The sequence below is a fragment of the Oncorhynchus keta genome, chromosome 1 (assembly GCF_023373465.1).
Source record: "Oncorhynchus keta strain PuntledgeMale-10-30-2019 chromosome 1, Oket_V2, whole genome shotgun sequence".
Classification (NCBI taxonomy): domain Eukaryota; kingdom Metazoa; phylum Chordata; class Actinopteri; order Salmoniformes; family Salmonidae; genus Oncorhynchus; species Oncorhynchus keta.
This window is the reverse complement of record NC_068421.1, coordinates 37,458,814-37,477,528: the sequence shown is the minus strand read 5'-3', so window position 1 is coordinate 37,477,528 and position 18,715 is coordinate 37,458,814. Positions and strand designations below refer to the sequence as shown.

The following is an 18,715-nucleotide window of genomic DNA, read 5'->3' as shown; positions in this document are numbered from 1 at the left end:
CAGATCACATGACGTAAGATCATGTTGAATGACGTCACATGATAAAACACAACCAAACTCCCTTGGCACTCGGGGACAATAATTGTCTTTATTGGAACTTGCATCTGAAAAAGGTGCAGAACGCTGGGATAGAGAACTACTCCGTCCTTCTCAGCATATTTCATCAAGCAGAAGGGCTCTGAGGGAACTTCAGCGTTGAGATTTAGGATGAACTAAGTTGTCAGAATGAATATTCTGTCATCAAACGTGTCTGAAGAAGTCTGCACCGAAACATCACTCTCATTAGATCTGGAAGTCTATACAGAGGTGGAGGTCTGCGCCCTGAGGAGCTGGGCAGCCAATACTTTCAGAATAAAACAGTTAGCATTTGAAAGCTTCACTTTATTGTCGGAAATAGCAAGTTCATGCAAAATAATAGCTGAACTCTTCAACTTTCATGACTGAGTGAGTGTGTTTGTTCAGTGTCAACGCTAATAAGTGCAGGCAGGCTGGGTGCTGCTCCCCGCTGTCACAGAGCGGTGCCTGGCGCCGGCCATTGTGTTGGATTCTATAGAGGCCAGATGTGCTCTGTTCTGTCACGGCAGGAGATAGATAAAGGTTGTGCCTTCCTCCTCCATCTCCCACCCCCTTGCATTCTGTCAGATAAGCCGGCGGGCATTGAAGATCCTCCGGAAAAAAAGTCAATTTAATGTAAACATCTCCGGGAGGGAAATGCACATATTGTTTATAATATTCACATTAAAATATGTCGCCTATTGGATGGAAACCTAGTTATTTTTTTAACCCTTTTTCTCCCCAATTTCGTGGTATCCAATTGTTAGTAGTTACTGTCTTGTCTCATCGCTACAACTCCCGTACGGGCTCGGGAGAGACGAAGGTCGAAAGCCATGCGTCCTCCGATACACAACCCAACCAAGCCGCACTGCTTCTTAACACGGCGCGCCTCCAAACCGGAAGCCAGCTGAACCAACGTGTCGGAGGAAACACAGTACACCTAGCGACCTGGTCAGCGCGCACTGCGCCCGGCCCGCCACAGGAGTCCCTAGAGCGCGATGAGACAAGGATATCAGCCAAACCCTCCCTAACGCCGACGACGCTGTGCGTCGCCCCATGGACCTCCCGGTCGCGGCCGGCTGCGCAAGAGCCTGGGCGCGAACCCAGAGTCTCTGGTGGCACAACCTTAGACCACTGCACCACCCGAGAGGCCCTGAAACCTAGTTATTTAGTTGTTTTTTTCTGATATGACAATGTTCACAGTGACTAAAGAAAGTATAGAAGTGTTGCTGAAAATGCAGTCATGTGTATCCCAGTTACAGAATTCCTTTGTTGGAATACTGGAGTGTGACTCGCTAGCGGTTGATTAGACAGCCTAGAAAGTGTCAGTTACCAGAGCTACAGACAAACCAGCATAGAGACGATGGGAGACTCATAGCGACGAAGCCCAACCACATTGGCCAAGAAGAGGAATTGATTTGTCTCAGCAGCCAATCAATCCAAGTGCGGTAACTCAAAAGGAACAACATGATTGGTTGGTCCGGGTCCCATCTATCTACCCACAGGAAGGATTGATTTAGCTTAATTAAACTTCAATCACCTCCCTCAAGTAATCCTTCCTGCTCCCCAAGCTCTCACACATTCAAACAAGAGTCACACCCACAGAAGCGGGCTCTCTGCAGATCTAAGACGGCTTCTCCACTGGTGAAACAGGAAACCACCCCGAATCACACTGGCTGATCCGCGCCTGGAAAGAACAGCTCAGTGGCTCGCTCTTTAAAAGGACAATCATTTGCTATCATGTCATTTAAGGCTCATGTGGTATGAATACCTTACAGAGATCGCACACACATAAACACATGACACAAATTTCACAAACACATGCATACACCACATACACATATAAGATAATGCACTGCTGTCACCATTAAATCTACCCAGCAGTAGCTCCGAGTAGCTGACTGAAAATACAACTTATCATTTATGAATAATAATTTTTTATAGTTTATCTCAGTCAGGTTAAATATCAGCATACTGTAGGCTAGGATTCTTCTAAGCATCTATTTACAAAGTCAAGCACCCTAAGTCTGAGTAATACAATACATTTTCCCAGACCAATCAAATTCGATTATGATTAGATATGATTGGATTTGCCCCTCTGTTGGAGTGGGCCTTTATTTCCTCCATCTTGTGTTTACAGTGTAAACCCCAGCCAACCAGCCTTCTCCTCTCTCCTGATTGGGCACTGGGGAATACGGTGCTGAGGCTGACTCCCTCCATCTTCCCTATTTTGCCTGGCCTACTGCTGTGGTGGTCACACCATTCTGAATCCCCCCTCTCCTGGGTTCTATACAACACTGAGGATACGTCCCAAATTAAACCATATTAATGGCACCATATTTCCTACCTAGTGCACTACTTTTGAGCATCCCTATGGACCCCACTCAAATGTAGTGCACTGCATAAGGAATAGGGTTAATTTGGGACACAACCTGAATGTAATAGCAGTAGTCAGGTGCATCTGTCTTAGCTGGTATTCGTTTATTTCTCTACCCCTCTTTTACGATATTCGCCTCTCCCTCACTCTGTCATTTCTCCTCTACTCAATCTATTTTTCAATCTTTCTCTCTCCTCTTGACCTCTACTTTTTGTCTTATTATTCTCTCTCTCTCTCTCCTCCCCCATCTCTCTATACTCCCCCCAATCTCTCTCTAACCTCTCCCGTCATCTCTCTCTATCCTCTCCCCCATCTCTCTCTATCCTCTCCCCCCATCTCTCTCTATCCTCTCCCCCATGTCTCTCTATCCTCCCCCATCTCTCTATCCTCCCCCCCATCTCTCTATCCTCCCCCCCATCTCTCTATCCTCTCCCCCATGTCTCTCTATCCTCTCCCCCATCTCTATCTATCCTCTCCCCCATCTCTCTCTATCCTCTCCCCCATCTCTCTCTATCCTCTCCCCCATCGCTCTCAATCCCCCCCATCGCTCTCAATCCCCCCCATCTCTCTCTATCCTTTCCCCCATGTCTCTCTCTATCCTCTCCCCCCATCTCTCTCTATCCTCTCCCCACATGTCTCTCTATCCTCTCCCCCATGTCTCTCTATCCTCTCCCCATCTCTCTCTATCCTCTCCCCCATGTCTCTCTCTATCCTCTCCCCCATCTCTCTCTATCCTCTCCCCCATGTCTCTCTATCCTCTCCCCATGTCTCTCTATCCTCTCCCCATGTCTCTCTATCCTCTCCCTCCTCTCTCTATCCTCTCCCCCATCTCTCTATCCTCTCCCCCATCTCTCTATCCTCTCCCCTATCTCTCTATATTCTCCCCCATCTCTCTATCCCCCCCCCATCTCTCTCTATCCTCTCCCCCCATCTCTCTCTATCCTCTCCCCCAATCTCTCTCTATCCTCTCCCCCATCTCTCTCTATCCTCTCTCCCCCATCTCTCTCTATCCTCTCCCCCATCTCTCTCTATCCTCTCCCACCCATCTCTCTCTCTCTCCTCTCCCCCATCTCCCCCCCATCTCTCTCTCTATCCTCTCCCCCATCTCTCTCTATCCTCTCCCCCCCATATCTCTCTATCCTCTCCCACCCATCTCTCTCTCCTCTCCCACCCATCTCTCTCTATCCTCTCCCACCCATCTCTCTCTATCCCCTCATCTCTCTCTCCCCCCCATCTTTCTCTATCCTCTCCCCCATCTCTCTCTATCCTCTCCCCCATTTATCTCTATCCTCTCCCAATCTCTCCCCATCTCTCTCCCCCCATCTCTCTCTACACCCCTGCTCTCTCTATACCCCTCACTCTCTACCTATTCCCCTTCACTCTCCCTCTACCCCTTCATCTCTCTCACGCTATCCCCATCTATCCTCTCCCCCATCACTCACTCTCTCTATCCCCCCATCTCTCTATCCCCCCCATCTCTCTCTATCCACCCCCCATCTCTCCCCATCCTCTCCTCCATCTCTCTCTATCCACTCCCCCCATCTCTCGCTCTCTCCCTCTCCCTCCCTCTACACCCCCCGCTCTCTATCCCCTCTCTCTCACTCTCTACCTATCCCCCTCACTCTCCCTCTCTCTATCCCCCATCACTCACTCTCTCTATCCCCCATCTCTCCCCCCTATCCCTCATCTCTCCCTCCCCCCCATCCCTCTCTCTCTCTCATATATTACCTCCTCAGCTTGTGTCACGGCTCCCTCGCTCTCCTTCAGTGCCTCCATAAATATATCCATGTCAAATCTCCCTGATGAGGTTCATTCAAATACACATACACAGTTCTCGGAGCAGGCGAGACCAAATTGCTAGACGCCACAGCCCCCCTCCTCATCAGCCTGCTCCGCCATCCTCCAACACCATTCCATTACGCTCTACATCAGTGACATTGGGTGGAAATGAATGTTGGTGAGAGAGCTGCAGGGGAGAGAGAGGGGAAGGTAAGCTAAGGGGGGTGTACATGGCAACTGCCCACTGTCAACATAAAGGTGGTATACTAGAAATCAGGGAAGACACACACACATACTGTATAGCACATATGGTATACACACACACACACACACAGTACAGCACATGTGGTATACACACACTCATACTTACTCACACACGCTTACTTACACAGACACCCAGATAATCATACTTACACACACACACACACACACACACACACACACACACACACACACACACACACACACACACACACACACACACACACACACACACACACACACACACACACACACACACACAGTAGGGCACATATGGTATACACACACACACTCATACACACTTACTTACACAGGCACCCAGACAATCATACTTACACACACACAAAAAGCATACACTTATACACACACACTCTCATACTTACTCACTCACACACACACTCTCATACTTACACTCACACACACACTCTCATACTTACACTCACACACACACTCTCATACTTACACACTCACACTTACTTACACACACAAACATACACTTATACACACACTTTCATACTTACTCACACACACTCTCATACTTGCTCACACTCATACTTACTCACTCTCTCATACTTACTCATTCACACACACACACAAAACATACACTTAAACACACACACACCGCACATTCGGTGCACAGACGTACAGTAATGCCTTCCCTACAGCACCCATTCATTACATCACAGCTTTGTGAGGTAGCCAAGGGTTATGGCTAATGAGCAAGTGAGTCTTTACCCAGCATGCTTCACAGCAGCCTTACCTCCACATCTAGGCCCTGTGCCTTTTTGAAGTGTCACCTTCTCTCAGCACCCGTCTGAATTAAAACTGTGGAATAGTTCAATCATTAAATTCCTATGATTCTGATGTTCTGATGTTCTGTGTTATGTCAGGCTTTATGTGCTGTGTTATGTCAGGCTTTATGTGCTGTGTTATGTCAGGCTTTATGTGCTGTGTTATGTCAGGCTTTATGTTCTGTGTTATGTCAGGCTTTATGTGCTGTGTTATGTCAGGCTTTATGTTCTGTGTTATGTCAGGCTTTATGTGCTGTGTTATGTCAGGCTTTATGTGCTGTGTTATGTCAGGCTTTATGTGCTGTGTTATGTCAGGCTTTATGTGCTGTGTTATGTCAGGCTTTATGTTCTGTGTTATGTCAGGCTTTATGTGCTGTGTTATGTCAGGCTTTATGTTCTGTGTTATGTCAGGCTTTATGTGCTGTGTTATGTCAGGCTTTATGTGCTGTGTTATGTCAGGCTTTATGTGCTGTGTTATGTCAGGCTTTATGTTCTGTGTTATGTCAGGCTTTATGTGCTGTGTTATGTCAGGCTTTATGTGCTGTGTTATGTCAGGCTTTATGTTCTGTGTTATGTCAGGCTTTATGTGCTGTGTTATGTCAGGCTTTATGTGCTGTGTTATGTCAGGCTTTATGTGCTGTGTTATGTCAGGCTTTATGTTCTGTGTTATGTCAGGCTTTATGTGCTGTGTTATGTCAGGCTTTATGTGCTGTGTTATGTCAGGCTTTATGTGCTGTGTTATGTCAGGCTTTATGTGCTGTGTTATGTCAGGCTTTATGTGCTGTGTTATGTCAGGCTTTATGTTCTGTGTTATGTCAGGCTTTATGTTCTGTGTTATGTCAGGCTTTATGTGCTGTGTTATGTCAGGCTTTATGTTCTGTGTTATGTCAGGCTTTATGTGCTGTGTTATGTCAGGCTTTATGTTCTGTGTTATGTCAGGCTTTATGTGCTGTGTTATGTCAGGCTTTATGTGCTGTGTTATGTCAGGCTTTATGTTCTGTGTTATGTCAGGCTTTATGTTCTGTGTTATGTCAGGCTTTATGTTCTGTGTTATGTCAGGCTTTATGTTCTGTGTTATGTCAGGCTTTATGTTCTGTGTTATGTCAGGCTTTATGTTCTGTGTTATGTCAGGCTTTATGTTCTGTGTTATGTCAGGCTTTATGTTCTGTGTTATGTCAGGCTTTATGTTCTGTGTTATGTCAGGCTTTATGTTCTGTGTTATGTCAGGCTTTATGTGCTGTGTTATGTCAGGCTTTATGTTCTGTGTTATGTCAGGCTTTATGTTCTGTGTTATGTCAGGCTTTATGTTCTGTGTTATGTCAGGCTTTATGTTCTGTGTTATGTCAGGCTTTATGTTCTGTGTTATGTCAGGCTTTATGTGCTGTGTTATGTCAGGCTTTATGTGCTGTGTTATGTCAGGCTTTATGTTCTGTGTTATGTCAGGCTTTATGTTTTGTGTTATGTCAGGCTTTATGTTCTGTGTTATGTCAGGCTTTATGTTCTGTGTTATGTTATCAGGCTTTATGTTCTGTGTTATGTCAGGCTTTATGTGCTGTGTTATGTCAGGCTTTATGTTCTGTGTTATGTCAGGCTTTATGTGCTGTGTTATGTCAGGCTTTATGTTCTGTGTTATGTCAGGCTTTATGTGCTGTGTTATGTCAGGCTTTATGTGCTGTGTTATGTCAGGCTTTATGTTCTGTGTTATGTCAGGCTTTATGTTCTGTGTTATGTCAGGCTTTATGTTCTGTGTTATGTCAGGCTTTATGTGCTGTGTTATGTCAGGCTTTATGTTCTGTGTTATGTCAGGCTTTATGTGCTGTGTTATGTCAGGCTTTATGTGCTGTGTTATGTCAGGCTTTATGTGCTGTGTTATGTCAGGCTTTATGTTCTGTGTTATGTCAGGCTTTATGTTCTGTGTTATGTCAGGCTTTATGTTCTGTGTTATGTCAGGCTTTATGTGCTGTGTTATGTCAGGCTTTATGTGCTGTGTTATGTCAGGCTTTATGTGCTGTGTTATGTCAGGCTTTATGTTCTGTGTTATGTCAGGCTTTATGTTCTGTGTTATGTCAGGCTTTATGTTCTGTGTTATGTCAGGCTTTATGTTCTGTGTTATGTCAGGCTTTATGTTCTGTGTTATGTCAGGCTTTATGTTCTGTGTTATGTCAGGCTTTATGTGCTGTGTTATGTCAGGCTTTATGTGCTGTGTTATGTCAGGCTTTATGTGCTGCGAAGGACCCCAGGAAGAGTAGCTGCTGCTTCAGCAACAGGTAATGGGGATACGAATAAAATACTAATACTATTCCTTCTCCTGGAAGGACCCATCTGAATCAAAGACAAGGATCCAGCTCATGTAGACTACCAGCAGAGACACAGACTTTAACCAGGAGAGACACAGACTTTAACCAGCAGAGACACAGACTTTAACCAGCAGAGACACAGACTTTAACCAGGAGAGACAACGACTTTAACCAGGAGAGACACAGACTTTAACCAGCAGAGACACAGACTTTAACCAGGAGAGAGACAGACTTTAACCAGGAGAGACACAGACTTTAACCAGCAGAGACACAGACTTTAACCAGGAGAGAGACAGACTTTAACCAGGAGAGACACAGACTTTAACCAGGAGAGACACAGACTTTAACCAGCAGAGACACAGACTTTAACCAGGAGAGACACAGACTTTAACCAGGAGAGAGACAGACTTTAACCAGGAGAGACACAGACTTTAACCAGGAGAGACACAGACTTTAACCAGGAGAGACACAGACTTTAACCAGGAGAGACACAGACTTTAACCAGGAGAGACACAGACTTTAACCAGGAGAGACACAGACTTTAACCAGCAGAGACACAGACTTTAACCAGGAGAGACTTTACAGAGAGACACAGACTTTAACCAGGAGACTTTAACCACACAGACTTTAACCAGGAGAGACACAGACTTTAACCAGCAGAGACACAGACTTTAACCAGGAAGACACAGACTTTAACCAGCAGAGACTTTACAGAGACTTTAACCAGGAGAGACACAGACTTTAACCAGCAGAGACACAGACTTTAACCAGGAGAGACACAGACTTTAACCAGGAGAGACACAGACTTTAACCAGGAGAGACACAGACTTTAACCAGGAGAGACAGACAGACTTTAACCAGGAGAGACACAGACTTTAACCAGGAGAGACACAGACTTTAGACTTTAACCAGGAGAGACACAGACTTTAACCAGCAGAGACACAGACTTTAACCAGGAGAGACACAGACTTTAACCAGGAGAGACACAGACTTTAACCAGGAGAGACACAGACTTTAACCAGGAGAGACACAGACTTTAACCAGCAGAGACACAGACTTTAACCAGGAGAGACACAGACTTTAACCAGCAGAGACACAGACTTTAACCAGCAGAGACACAGACTTTAACCAGGAGAGAGACAGACTTTAACCAGGAGAGACACAGACTTTAACCAGGAGAGACTTTAACCAGACACAGACTTTAACCAGCAGAGACTTTAACCAGACAGACTTTAACCAGGAGAGACACAGACTTTAACCAGCAGAGACACAGACTTTAACCAGGAGAGACACAGACTTTAACCAGCAGAGACACAGACTTTAACCAGGAGAGAGACAGACTTTAACCAGGAGAGAGACAGACTTTAACCAGGAGAGACACAGACTTTAACCAGGAGAGACACAGACTTTAACCAGCAGAGACACAGACTTTAACCAGGAGAAACACAGACTTTAACCAGGAGAGACACAGACTTTAACCAGGAGAGACACAGACTTTAACCAGCAGAGACACAGACTTTAACCAGGAGAGACACAGACTTTAACCAGGAGAGACACAGACTTTAACCAGGAGAGACACAGACTTTAACCAGCAGAGACACAGACTTTAACCAGGAAGACACAGACTTTAACCAGCAGAGACACAGACTTTAACCAGGAGAGACACAGACTTTAACCAGCAGAGACACAGACTTGAACCAGGAGAGACACAGACTTTAACCAGGAGAGACACAGACTTTAACCAGGAGAGACAGACTTTAACCAGGAGAGACTTTAACCAGACAGACTTTAACCAGGAGAGACACAGACTTTAACCAGCAGAGACACAGACTTTAACCAGGAGAGACACAGACTTTAACCAGCAGAGACACAGACTTTAACCAGGAGAGACAGACTTTAACCAGGAGAGACACAGACTTTAACCAGGAGAGACACAGACTTTAACCAGCAGAGACACAGACTTTAACCAGGAGAGACACAGACTTTAACCAGCAGAGACACAGACTTTAACCAGCAGAGACACAGACTTTAACCAGGAGAGAGACAGACTTTAACCAGGAGAGAGACAGACTTTAACCAGGAGAGACACAGACTTTAACCAGCAGAGACACAGACTTTAACCAGGAGAGACACAGACTTTAACCAGGAGAGACACAGACTTTAACCAGGAGAGACACAGACTTTAACCAGGAGAGACACAGACTTAACCAGCAGAGACACAGACTTTAACCAGCAGAGACACAGACTTTAACCAGCAGAGACACAGACTTTAACCAGGAGAGACACAGACTTTAACCAGCAGAGACACAGACTTTAACCAGGAGAGACAGAGAGACACAGACTTTAACCAGGAGAGACACAGACTTTAACCAGGAGAGACACAGACTTTAACCAGGAGAGACACAGACTTTAACCAGCAGAGACACAGACTTGAACCAGGAGAGACACAGACTTGAACCAGGAGAGACACAGACTTTAACCAGGAGAGACACAGACTTTAACCAGAGAGACACAGACTTTAACCAGGAGACAGACTTTACAGACTTTAACCAGGAGAGAGACAGACTTTAACCAGGAGAGACACAGACTTTAACCAGCAGAGACACAGACTTTAACCAGCAGAGACACAGACTTTAACCAGGAGAGACACAGACTTTAACCAGGAGAGAGAGACTTTAACCAGGAGAGACACAGACTTTAACCAGGAGAGACACAGACTTTAACCAGGAGAGACACAGACTTTAACCAGGAGAGAGACTTTAACCAGGAGAGACAGACTTTAACCAGCAGAGACACAGACTTTAACCAGGAGAGACACAGACTTTAACCAGGAGAGACACAGACTTTAACCAGGAGAGACACAGACTTTAACCAGGAGAGACACAGACTTTAACCAGGAGAGACACAGACTTTAACCAGCAGAGACACAGACTTTAACCAGGAGAGACACAGACTTTAACCAGGAGAGACACAGACTTTAACCAGGAGAGACACAGACTTTAACCAGGAGAGACACAGACTTTAACCAGCAGAGACACAGACTTTAACCAGGAGAGACACAGACTTTAACCAGGAGAGACACAGACTTTAACCAGCAGAGACACAGACTTTAACCAGGAGAGACACAGACTTAACCAGGAGAGACACAGACTTTAACCAGGAGAGACAGACTTTACTTTACTTTAACCAGGAGAGACACAGACTTTAACCAGGAGAGACACAGACTTTAACCAGGAGAGACACAGACTTTAACCAGCAGAGACACAGACTTGAACCAGCACAGACTTTAACCAGAGAGACACAGACTTTAACCAGCAGAGACACAGACTTTAACCAGGAGAGACACAGACTTTAACCAGGAGAGACACAGACTTTAACCAGGAGAGACACAGACTTTAACCAGGAGAGACACAGACTTTAACCAGGAGAGACACAGACTTTAACCAGGAGAGAGACACAGACTTTAACCAGGAGAGACACAGACTTTAACCAGCAGAGACACAGACTTTAACCAGGAGAGACACAGACTTTAACCAGGAGAGACACAGACTTTAACCAGGAGAGACACAGACTTTAACCAGGAGAGACACAGACTTTAACCAGGAGAGACACAGACTTTAACCAGGAGAGAGACAGACTTTAACCAGGAGAGACACAGACTTTAACCAGCAGAGACACAGACTTTAACCAGGAGAGACACAGACTTTAACCAGGAGAGACACAGACTTTAACCAGGAGAGACACAGACTTTAACCAGGAGAGACACAGACTTTAACCAGGAGAGACACAGACTTTAACCAGGAGAGACACAGACTTTAACCAGCAGAGACACAGACTTTAACCAGGAGAGACACAGCCTTTAACCAGGAGAGACACAGCCTTTAACCAGGAGAGACACAGACTTTAACCAGCAGAGACACAGACTTTAACCAGGAGTGACACAGACTTTAACCAGCAGAGACACAGACTTTAACCAGGAGAGACACAGACTTTAACCAGCAGAGACACAGACTTGAACCAGGAGAGACACAGACTTTAACCAGGAGAGACACAGACTTTAACCAGCAGAGACACAGACTTGAACCAGGAGAGACACAGACTTGAACCAGGAGAGACACAGACTTTAACCAGCAGAGACACAGACTTTAACCAGGAGAGACACAGACTTTAACCAGGAGAGACACAGACTTGAACCAGGAGAGACACAGACTTGAACCAGGAGAGACACAGACATTAACCAGCAGAGACACAGACTTTAACCAGGAGAGACACAGACTTTAACCAGGAGAGACACAGACTTTAACCAGCAGAGACACAGACTTTAACCAGGAAGACACAGACTTTAACCAGCAGAGACACAGACTTTAACCAGGAGAGACACAGACTTTAACCAGGAGAGACACAGACTTTAACCAGGAGAGACACAGACATTAACCAGGAAGACACAGACTTTAACCAGCAGAGACACAGACTTTAACCAGGAGAGACACAGACTTTAACCAGGAGAGACACATGCAGCCAGGAAGACACAGACTTTAACCAGGAGAGACACAGACTTTAACCAGGAGAGACACAGACTTTAACCAGGAAGACACAGACTTTAACCAGGAGAGACACAGACTTTAACCAGGAGAGACACAGACTTTAACCAGCAGAGACACAGACTTTAACCAGGAGAGACACAGACTTTAACCAGGAGAGACACATGCAGCCAGGAAGACACAGACTTTAACCAGGAAAGATACATGCAGCCAGGAAGACACAAATGAATAGTCACTGATAAAAGCCCAGATATCTACTTATTATTGTCACGTTCTGACCTTAGTTCTTTTGTTATGTCTTTTGTGTGTTGGAGTTCTATCCTGTTTTGTCCTTGTTTGATAACGGGATTTTTGTTACGTTCTTGGATGGAGTAAATACAGTGTTTTTAACTCTTGTCCTGCACCTGACTCCTTCACTATCTTCTAGATAGACTCTGACAATTATCCTGTTCTGCCCCAGCTTTACTAACATCACAGTAACTCACTCACTCACTCACTCACTCACTCACTCACTCACTCACTCACTCACTCACTCACTCACTCACGGGATGTCACAGGAACAGCTCAAAAGGCCCATGTGTTCTCTATCCAGACCCGTCCCTAATGACAGAGGCCCGGGCACGGAACAGAAGACCGCATCACAACACAGCATCTCTTTGGTCAGTAACAGTCTGTTTCAACAGCCGCCACCAGTCCTGCTGCTCAAACAGAGAGACAAATAATGGCCAGTGACCAGAATAAAAAATAATAAACGAGTCCCAAGTAGTATCAGTCATAGGTTAACAGTAAGGTGACAGTTGAAACAGGATTCGATTTGGGGTTTCAGTGTTATTTCATGTTATCATAGTAGCTTGTTGACCAAGACCGTTGGGCTGGATTCTATTGTCATGAGACTTTACATACAGTACAGAGACTAAACAAAATGTTTGAAGGGCTCAGAAAAACCTGCTCCCTGATAATCAAATGAAGAACCTTGCTTTTCCCTCCAGTCTCACCACACATGTCCTCAATCACGGAGCTAAACGTCTCAGCCAATACTCACACACCTTTATTACCAAACATGAATCAATTGGTCGAGCACAAGCCCGAAACCAAATACTCCCACTCTCGCAAACAAACAAATTATGGTCTACCTCTTGAAACAAGACAAACACATGTCATTGGGTAAATTAATTCAATTACACGTTCCAATCAGTGTGGGTGGCAGTTACTAGGAAACCAATGTGTTTTCTGTTTAGTGTTACGGAGGAATGTCCCCAACCGGAACAAATCCATTAAAAGCACATGTCAATAGGGGATTTAATAATCTGAAAAACAGCATCATCATCAAAGTTTCTATCGAAAAGTCACACCTGGGATGTAAAATGTAATAACAGTTTGTAGAAAATAAAACCGGTATTCCCTTGTCACACTGTCCTGGTTGAGCTGCGTATCTGTCTGGAAAGCCTTTTAGAGAATGTGCTTTCCTTTGAGCAGGTCGCTCCCTTCACCTTCAATGCATGTTTATCTCTTGTTCCTCATGAAAAGGGTCACTTATAATTCATAGATTTTTCTCGTAAAATATCCATATAAGTCTGTAGGAATCGTGTTAGTCTAGCCAGTCTGTAGTAATCGTGTTAGTCTAGCCAGTCTGTAGTAATCGTGTTAGTCTAGCCGACCTGTAGTAATCGTGTTAGTCTAGCCAGTCTGTAGTAATCGTGTTAGTCTAGCCGACCTGTAGTAATCGTGTTAGTCTAGCCGGTCTGTAGTAATCGTGTTAGTCTAGCCAGTCTGTAGTAATCGTGTTAGTCTAGCCAGTCTGTAGTAATCGTGTTAGTCTAGCCGGTCTGTAGTAATCATGTTATTCTAGCCGGTCTGTAGTAATCGTGTTAGTCTAGCCGGTCTGTAGTAATCGTGTTAGTCTAGCCGGTCTGTAGTAATCGTGTTAGTCTAGCCAGTCTGTAGTAATCGTGTTAGTCTAGCCGGTCTGTAGTAATCGTGTTAGTCTAGCCGACCTGTAGTAATCATGTTATTCTAGCCGGTCTGTAGTAATCATGTTATTCTAGCCGGTCTGTAGTAATCGTGTTAGTCTAGCCGACCTGTAGTAATCATGTTATTCTAGCCGGTCTGTAGTAATCATGTTATTCTAGCCGGTCTGTAGTAATCGTGTTAGTCTAGCCGACCTGTAGTAATCATGTTATTCTAGCCGGTCTGTAGTAATCGTGTTAGTCTAGCCGGTCTGTAGTAATCATGTTATTCTAGCCGGTCTGTAGTAATCGTGTTAGTCTAGCCGGTCTGTAGTAATCGTGTTAGTCTAGCCGGTCTGTAGTAATCGTGTTAGTCTAGCCGGCCTGTAGTAATCATGTTAGTCTAGCCAGTCTGTAGTAATCGTGTTAGTCTAGCCGACTTGTAGTAATCGTGTTAGTCTAGCCAACTTGTAGTAATCGTGTTAGTCTAGCCGACCTGTAGTATTCGTGTTAGTCTAGCCGACCTGTAGTATTCGTGTTAGTCTAGCCGGTCTGTAGTAATCGTGTTAGTCTAGCCGGTCTGTAGTAATCGTGTTAGTCTAGCCGGTCTGTAGTAATCGTGTTAGTCTAGCCGGTCTGTAGTAATCGTGTTAGTCTAGCCGGTCTGTAGTAATCGTGTTAGTCTAGCCGGTCTGTAGTAATCATGTTAGTCTAGCCGGTCTGTAGTAATCGTGTTAGTCTAGCCGGTCTGTAGTAATCATGTTAGTCTAGCCGGTCTGTAGTAATCGTGTTAGTCTAGCCGGTCTGTAGTAATCGTGTTAGTCTAGCCGGTCTGTAGTAATCGTGTTAGTCTAGCCGGTCTGTAGTAATCGTGTTAGTCTAGCCGGTCTGTAGTAATCGTGTTAGTCTAGCCGGCCTGTAGTAATCGTGTTAGTCTCGCCGACCTGTAGTAATCGTGTTAGTCTAGCCGACCTGTAGTAATCGTGTTAGTCTAGCCGACCTGTAGTAATCGTGTTAGTCTAGCCGACCTGTAGTAATCGTGTTAGTCTAGCCGACCTGTAGTAATCGTGTTAGTCTAGCCGACCTGTAGTAATCGTGTTAGTCTAGCCGGTCTGTAGTAATCGTGTTAGTCTAGCCGGTCTGTAGTAATCGTGTTAGTCTAGCCGGTCTGTAGTAATCGTGTTAGTCTAGCCGGTCTGTAGTAATCGTGTTAGTCTAGCCGGTCTGTAGTAATCGTGTTAGTCTAGCCGGTCTGTAGTAATCGTGTTAGTCTAGCCGGCCTGTAGTAATCGTGTTAGTCTCGCCGACCTGTAGTAATCGTGTTAGTCTAGCCGACCTGTAGTAATCGTGTTAGTCTAGCCGACCTGTAGTAATCGTGTTAGTCTAGCCGACCTGTAGTAATCGTGTTAGTCTCGCCGACCTGTAGTAATCGTGTTAGTCTTGCCGACCTGTAGTAATCGTGTTAGTCTAGCCGACCTGTAGTAATCGTGTTAGTCTAGCCGGCCTGTAGTAATCGTGTTCGTCTCGCCGACCGGTAGTAATCGTGTTAGTCTAGCCGACCTGTAGTAATCGTGTTAGTCTCGCCGACCTGTAGTAATCGTGTTAGTCTTGCCGACCTGTAGTAATCGTGTTAGTCTAGCCGACCTGTAGTAATCGTGTTAGTCTAGCCGGCCTGTAGTAATCGTGTTCGTCTCGCCGACCGGTAGTAATCGTGTTAGTCTTGCCGACCTGTAGTAATCGTGTTAGTCTAGCCGACCTGTAGTAATCGTGTTAGTCTAGCCGACCTGTAGTAATCGTGTTAGTCTTGCCGACCTGTAGTAATCGTGTTAGTCTAGCCGACCTGTAGTAATCGTGTTAGTCTCGCCGACCGGTAGTAATCGTGTTAGTCTTGCCGACCGGTAGTAATCATGTTAGTCTAGCCAGTGTTGTATTCAAAACGTTTAACATTGAGATATTAAATCAATTATAGACCAGGAGCATAGAATATAAGGAGTGAAAGAGACTGGGTTTTATGTCAGAAGTTAATGGTTCTCTGTGAGACAGGGTGGCTGTGGAATGTGCTGGGTGGATGCGAGGAGATCAAAGGATTGCTATAGAGGAAGAAGATGGACATCTGTGGATTAGGCAAAGGAGGGGTTGAGGTCAGGTCAGATCTCCTGAAGGGAGTAATAAAGGTTTAATACCCTTTTCCTGTGGAACCATAACATGTAAGGATTGGAGAGAAGGAGGAGTGTCTTAAGGGGGATATATATACACCTGTGATGGTGAGAAATGTTGTGTTGTCTGAATTACAGCTGTAAAGACCCTTTGGGAAGAATTAAACTTGGTGAAGCTTCTCTAGTGTCTGTGTTATTTACTTATTTACTCTGAAATATTTTCTCTACACCCCATGGAAAATTGTATAGAATTGCAGGAAATTAACTAAAACTTTCTCTCCGCCATCAAGAGTGTTTTGCCCGCAAGGTGAGGGGGGAGAGGTTGCGGATGACCAGTAATCATTCACATTCAAGACAGGTTGTCACTGAAAATCTTATCACGAGAAGATATGAACCACCCAACAAAATTCCGCTTAGGGCCCCCAAAAGGTTAGGGCCGGCTCTGATGTCAATCTGGTGTTGAGCCATTGGTCATTTGACAGAGTAGCCTTCCTACCACAGAGAAAGATGTGTCTTTACTATAACCATTCTTGGTAAAACATGCTGTTACAAGTGACTGTGAAACCCTTCTTTACACCATGAGTGGCTGAGAAATTCGGTCTCCTATAATTTCATTAAAACCTTTTCATGTATAAATGTATAAAGAAGCTCAAGAAGTCCTCAGAGTGAAACCATATTAAAAAAACATTCAAATGGGAGTGAAAAGAGCCGAGAGGCTTTGAAACGTACTATACGTCTAGATCATATGCTTCAACCCTGACAGTGAAATGTCAACAACGTTAATGACGATAATGAAGTTGACAATGTTAACGCGGTTGACATCACAAGCTAAGGGCGTTCAGCCTCCTCCACAGGGAAGACAGTGGAAGCCTTCATATATATATTAATAACTCCCACTGGGCACACACTGGTTGAATCAACATTGTTTTCAAGTCATTTCTATTAAATTACGTTGAACCAACGTGGAATAGATGTTGAATTGTTGTCTGTGCCCAGTGGGGCTTAAGTATAAACCTTATGACATATGGAAGACAGTCCTCTGGATCATTAAGAGGCCACAAAGGCAGGGTTAATTATTGAGTTACATAATGAAACAGAGCCATAGCATCAGCTTGACTTACCCTCCCTCTGCTCCCGATGTGGAGCCTTGTCAGCGATGCATTAGATATGGTGCCAAAAGCTGCCACTGGGGCTGTTGGTGTGTACACAGATTTGGTCATGTCTGGGATTTCTATATCTGTCTATAAAACATAGAGCTCTGCTCTAGGCTGCGGCACCGTTCCACTGGATTCACCAATCCACCAATTCCATCATGATGACACAAAATAAATCAACTGGGGGCCTCGTTGTTGCTGGCGAGATTCCAAGCCGCTGTCATTTCCTATTTCCATCTCTTTCATTCGCTCATTCTTTTTGTCTTGCCCACTCGACCAACCCCTCGCTTCTCTCCTCTCTCCCTCTCTCCCTCTCTGGCTCGCTCTACCGTCCGCTTTGCTTCTTGTTTCCCTCTCCTTTCATCCCCTCTTTCTCTAACAATGTTACTATCAGGTCTTCACTCTCTTCAGACAAAAGCCTCTCTCTCTCCCTCATCATTGCTGTCCCCGTCTTTGTCAACTTGGAATCTATTCATTTTTCTTCTCATTTGTTTTGTACGTGTCAACCCCCTCCCTCTATCTTTCTATCCTCCTCCCTCTTCCTCTATTGCTCACTCTTCCTATAGCTTCCATTCGCTCATTTCCTCTGACTATCACTGAACATCCCTACTCTCCCTCCCCCTCTATGCTCTCTCTCTGTATTAAAGGGGGATAAAGGAGGGTGTGCGTGGAGGGAATGCCAGGTGAGGCAGATCAACGGAGCCCAGAGCAGAGAGCTGTGTTTCTCCCGCTCCCTGTCTCTCTCCCTCCCGGGGTCAGGAAGCCACAGGCAGGGCTCAGTTACACACAGTCCCCCACTACTGAGTGAGTGAGTGAGTGAGTGAGTGAGTGAGTGAGTGAGTGAGTGAGTGAGTGAGTGAGTGAGTGAGTGAGTGAGTGAGTGAGTGAGTGAGTGAGTGAGTGACAGAGCGCTGTACATACTGAGAAATAGATTTCCGAGACAGACTGAACTCACCTCTCTCTTCCCTGATGGAGGAGTGAAGGGAGAGATGGAGAAGGGGAACTCTCAATAATTGAACAAGGGATTCTCTGAGAATTGAAACGACCCGACACTGACTGGTGATGCCTCAGTATGGGGCGGATGACCAGTAATCATTCACATTCAAGACAGGTTGTCACTGAAAATCTTATCACGAGAATAAATGAACCACCAGCTCATCAAAAGTTGTCATATTTGCTGAGAGAAGGAAGCAGGAAGGAGTAAGTGAAAAACAACAATAACCACCCTGGACATCCAACACCAGCCAAGGCAGCAAACCACACGGTCAATATATTGATCACATCCTCAGCTATAAGCACAAGAGCCCATTGGTTGACAACCTAAAACAGTCCCCGGAAAGGAGTTGAGAACACACACAC

General features: G+C 45.2%; 1 protein-coding gene across 3 annotated transcripts in view; it reads right to left on the bottom strand.

Annotated features, from left to right (window-relative positions):
* LOC118384315 (sodium/calcium exchanger 2-like) overlaps positions 1–18,715 on the bottom strand; it is a 103,845-nt gene that overhangs the window by 49,994 nt on the left and 35,136 nt on the right. The window contains exon 1 of one of the 3 annotated variants that reach the window (XM_052523849.1): positions 17,324–17,793. The exons of the other annotated variants lie outside the window; for them this stretch is intronic. The gene's annotated coding sequence lies outside the window, so the exon portion shown is untranslated. Of the gene's footprint in view, positions 1–17,323; positions 17,794–18,715 lie in introns of those variants that run through there. 3 annotated transcript variants of the gene reach the window in all.